The 5,539-nt window shown below is 41.3% G+C and overlaps 1 pseudogene; it reads right to left on the bottom strand.

The window, feature by feature from the left end:
* Positions 1 to 2,982: 2,982 nt before the first annotated feature.
* On the bottom strand, positions 2,983 to 4,424 carry LOC120879366 (annotated as a pseudogene).
* Between the last annotated feature and the right edge of the window lie 1,115 nt (positions 4,425 to 5,539).

Here is a 5,539-nt window from a genome sequence, read left to right as displayed (position 1 = left end):
AAGTAAGAAAGCAAGCACTCTCATACTCACCCCCAGGTTGAGAAATACAACAACTTCCAGTATCCCCGAAAGCCTCACATAGAGATAAAACTTTTCTGAATTTTGTATTAATTCTTTGGATTGTTTCTTTAATTTAAAATGTGTATATATTCATTTACCTCCTGGTTCAGCACCATAATACTGTGGTTGGGTTTCGCCCACTTTTACCCTTGTGAGAAGGGCCATTCTACATGGATGGCTCACTCTTTCCATCAGTACAGTGGTGAGCAAGGCCCACCTGGCCTCCATGAGGGTGCGTGGAAAGACCAGTGGACCATGTATTATATGACATATATATGCCATATGTTCCTATGTCATATGGTCATATATATTCAGTAGCCATATATATTTAGGATTTCTAAAATCCTGTTTCAAAAATATGATTGTTTTTAAGTGTGTGTATATGTACAAAAGACTTCAAAAATGGTATGTGAATACTATATGTTGTTTTTCGGTTTTGGAAAACAGAGTGTATAAAATTGGTATTATTTCTTTCTTAAATATTGGATAGAATTTACTGGTGCTGCCATTTGGGCTTGGGAATTTCTTTGTCACTTTTGGTAATTTGTGTCCTTTATGAATGTGTCTGTTACGTCCAATTGGACTTCCCTAGTGGCTCAGTCTGCAATGAAGGAGACCTGGGTTTGATCCCTGGGTTTGGAGGATCCCCTGGAGAAGGGAATGGCCACCCACTCCAGTATTCTTGCCTGAAAAATCCCATGGATGAGGAGCCTGGCTGGCTACAGTCCATGAGGTCACAAAGAGTCGGACATAACTGAGTGACTAACACTTTCACTTCATTATGTCCAAAGGCTAAATTTCTTCGAGCAGTTTGTAATGTCCTCCTGTTATCTTTTCTAAGACGTGTAGATTTGTGCTGAGTTGCCCTTTTTCATTTCTGATCCTGACCTACGCCTTCTCTCTTTTCTTCTTTCTCTTGCTTTGCTATGATTAATCAGTTTCATTTCTTTTTAAAGAAGCAACTGTAGTTCTTGCTGACCATGGGTACTCTATGTATGCTTTTGGATCATAGATCTCTGTTCTTCTCCCTACTGTTTCTTTACTTCTAACACCTATTGGTTACTTTTGCAGGTTTGTTTGTTTTTTTTTTGCTGCACTTTAGGATGAATGTTTAGATTGTTGATGTTAAATCTTTCTTCTACTTTAAGTAAAGTAAAAAGTGACCCAATGACATTTTGGAAAGCACTGTTCTGGCTATACTCAAAAAATATAACATATAATTATATACAGACACTTTAAGGTCATTTCCAAAAAATTAAATAAGCATTCAGAAGTACATTTAGTAGCAAGCTGGCATTGCAATTGCAGAGTTGTTTCAACGATTAATACAAAAGTAAAATAATTGAAAAAGAAGAGATCATATAGAAAGTCATATGTGCATGAATGTGAAAGTCGTTCAGTCGTGTCCAACTCTTTGTGACCCCATGGACTATACAGTCCATGGAATTCTCCAGGCCAGAATACTGGAGTAGGTAGCCTTTCCCTTCTCCAGGGGATCGTCCCAACCCAGGGATTGAACCTGGGTCTCCGGCATTACAGGCAGATTCTTTACCAACTGAGCCACAAGAGAAGACCAAGAATACTGGCATGGGTAGCCTTTCCCTTCTCCAAAGGATCTTACCAACCCAGGAATCAAGCCAGGGTCTCCCGCATTGCAGGTGGGTTCTTTACCAACTGAGCTATCAGGAAGCCCATATATGCATATATGCACAATGAAGTGCAAAAGGAAACTTGCACAACACCCCCGTGTGTGCTACAGCAGAGAGGAAAGTGTCACTGTTGTTCAGTTGCTCAGTCGTGTCCGACTCTTTGTGACCCCGTGGACTGCGGCACCCCAGGTGGCACCAGTGGTAAAAAACGCACCTGCCAGTGCGGGAGACACAGGAGGCTCAGGCTCAACCACGGGGCCTGGAAGATGCCCTGGAGAAGAAAAAGGCAGCCCACTCCAGCATTCTTGCCTGGAGGATCCCAGGGACAGAGGAGCCTGGCGGGCTGCCATCCATGGGCTAGCAGAGTTGGACACAAGTTAAGCGACCTAGCACAGACTGCAGCATGCCAGGCTTCCCTGTCCTGGGCTTGGAAAATGAGGTTTCAGCAAATCGAACAAACAAGTCAAGGGCTTTATTTTATTCTTATTTTTTAAGAAAATTAAATCTTTCTAAAACGTTTTATTTATTTGTTCATTTATTTCTGGCTGTGCTGGGTCTTAGTTGCTGCACATGGGCTTTTTCTAGTTGTGGTGAGCAGAGGCTAGCCTCTGGCTGTGGTGTGTGGTTTTCTCATTGCGGTGTGTTCTCTTGTTGCAGAGAACGGGCTTTAGGCGCTCAGGCTTCAGTACTTGCAGCAAATGGGCTCAAGAGCTGTGGTGCACAGGCTTGGTTGCCCTGTGGCATGTGGAATCTTCCCAGACGAGGGATCAAACCTGTGTCCCCTGCACTGGTAGGCAGATTCTTAGCCACTGGACCCCAGGGAAATTTGCCATGTGTTTTATTTTATTTTTTTTTACCTTTTAAATTATTTTATTAAATCTTCAATGTACAATAGCTTCTTTACACATGAACTAAATTTTTTTAGAAGAATGATGTTAGGTCTTATTACACGGTGATTCTAGCCAGTAGTTTTTCCAAATGTTGGGGAAAAACTTGAAAAAGGATTTTCACATCTCACCCAAAACACTGAAATTTAACATTATCAAAGAGATGCTTTTACACTCTTGAATAGTGGCCACTGGAAAGACATTTCAAAAAGAAAGAATTGTATCTCAAAAGCATTTTTAATATGATTTTTTTCCTCCAAAGATGGTAATGTTTTTACATAATTAAGTCCATTCACAAAATGGCTTTCTGCACGTGCTGTCATGCCTTGGGCCACATCACCAAATATTTATGCATGACTGAAATGAGTTTCCTTGACATCGTTATTTCCATAGCCTGAAGCTGTTCTGTTACCTCTAGGCTCTCATTCTCCCTGATTTATACAATCAAGCCCCTGTCAAATAACAAGCTCGATATCGCCATCTCTCCATAACCCCCACTCTCTCCATGGCCTCCTGGACAATAGTTTCCTCCACCATATGATCCTTCCATATTCCTCCTACCATTCAGTTTCCCACTCTTCAGTAACTCGTACTTGGAAGGTTTCTGCTTATAATTTCCCAAATTATTGCAATTCTGACGTCCATCGTTCCTTCCTCTGTAGCTGGTATAACCAGCTCTGCAGCCCCTATCCTGGTGGCCATGTCCAGGTCCTCCTCCCTATCCAGGACTAACCCTCAAACTACCACCTCCTGGTCCTCCTCAGTACCCATGGTCACCATCCCCACATTTACCACCGCTTCCACCTCCATCAGACCTTCCTTTAAAGTCCCTTCCTTGTCCAGCTCCAAAATTCCCACCACCACCATGCAAGTATAGGAAATCAACCTTACCTCCTCCCTTTCCTATTCTAGAATGCTGGAGTTCCTGCATTTCTTGTCTAGACAAGGCCTTTCTTACTTCTGCACGATAACCATTGATGGTATGATATTTCTGCAATACAAGCTTATCCACGAGATCGTGGTCATCAAAAGTCACAAACCCAAAGCCTCTTTTCCTTCCAGACTCCCTATCACTAATGATCTCAATGGCATTGATTTTTCCATATTTCCCAAAGTAATCTCTAAGATGATGCTTCTCCGTGTCTTCTCCAATTCTACAAACAAACAGCTTCTTTACAGTGACAAGAGCCCCTGGTTTTCCATAGTCCTCTCTTGGGACAGCGCGTTTGGGGGCAACCCTTTTCCCATCGATGGAATGAGGTCTGGACGCCATGGCAGCATCCACCTCAGCCATGGAGGAAAACGTGACAAAACCAAATCTTCTTGATGTCTGGCTGGCAGGATCTCTTATGACTACACAGTCTGTAAGATATCCCCACTGCTGGTAGTAGTTCCATAGAGTTTCTTCTGTGGTTTCAGAGCTCAAGCCACCAACAAAGAGTTTGCGGAATTCTTCATTATCTCTCTTATTCCTCTCCAACGGATCAGATGTTGACATTTTCTTCATCACGTGCTTGGGCGCTTGAGCCATTTTTCTGAAGCTGAGGAGGATGAAGGAGATCTCAGAGACTAACAGGAACCTGACCCGTCCCAGCTCCTGGCTTCCACTGCTCCGGAAACAGAGCCTCCAGGAGAACCTCCACGTCCTGGCTTCGGGGATGCTATTACTGCCTCTGGGGCCTCTGCCGCCCTTGAGTCACTCTTGAGCCGCTTTCAATTTTTCAGAACAGGCTGATCTGTGAAAGAGGCTGATGCTGGTTACCCCTGATTTGAGAGCTGTCCTGTGACCCGATCCAGAGATGTAGACCAGCTGTAGCTTGCCAGAGAAAGCCGCCATGTGTTTTAAAGACAAAAGATATCCACACTTCTCAGGACATGCAGTGCTGGTTTTAACCTTCAAGTACATATTCATAAGACCTTGTAATGAAAATTAATATCATGCTTATGGACTTACAAGCCTTTATCTTCTGAATGAGCAGTACTTGGCTGGTTAATTCATTTTCTAGCATTTAGTATAAAGCAAAGAAGAGAATACTGTGATAATTATGGTTGAAGCAGTTCACATTGACTTGATTTTATCAGAAAACAAACAAACAAAAAGAGCCTATCAAACTGACTTGTTTACAGAGAAGATCAAGTTCATTTTTTAAAAAATTTTTAATTGGAAGATAACTAGTGTTGTGTTGGTTAAAGTTCATTTTTTAAAACATATATTAAATGGAAAGTTAAAAAAGACTCAGACTGCATAACTCAAGTACCAATATCTGGAAAAAGCAAGAAACCTATACTAAATTATCAAAGCTTTTTCCTAGACAAAATGCAACCGTTGCAAGTATGAGGCAAGTGGTTTGAGTCCATTACTGAGTGGGTTCTTTGCAACAGAAGATATCTCCAACAGCTAACCACCAAAAATGGAAACTGACATAACAATGTGGAGAACATTTCTGATGAATTTTTAAGCAAAATCATAATACAATGGCAAGAAGAAATTTAGGAATTCAAAAGGTTAATCTTGAGAATTACAAAAACAATAAAAGAAGAAAATAGCATTCCTTAGACTAACTGCTATCCAGATCTACTAGTACTGGGTTTAGAAAACAATGGTTTTAAAATACGATGTAAGTATCTTTAAGTTTACTAAGATCATGGCATCCAGTCCCATCATTTCATGGCAAAGAGAAGGAGAAAAAGCAGAAGCAGAGACAAATTTTATGTTCTTGGGCTTCAAAATCACTGCAGAATGTGACTATAGTCATGAAATTAAAAGACATTAGTTCCTTGCAAGAAAAGCTATGAAAAACCTAGACAGCATATTAAAAAGCAGAGACATCACTTTGCTGACAAAGGTGCTTGTAGTCAAAGCTGTGGTTTTTCCAGTAGTCATGTATGGATGTGAGAGTTGGACCATAAAGAAGGCTGAATGCCAAAGAATTGATGCTTTTG

Source organism: Oryx dammah, unplaced genomic scaffold (genome assembly GCF_014754425.2).
Source record: "Oryx dammah isolate SB20612 unplaced genomic scaffold, SCBI_Odam_1.1 HiC_scaffold_20, whole genome shotgun sequence".
Classification (NCBI taxonomy): domain Eukaryota; kingdom Metazoa; phylum Chordata; class Mammalia; order Artiodactyla; family Bovidae; genus Oryx; species Oryx dammah.
The sequence above is the reverse complement of the archived record's forward strand: the minus strand, read 5'-3'. Positions and strand labels throughout refer to the sequence as shown.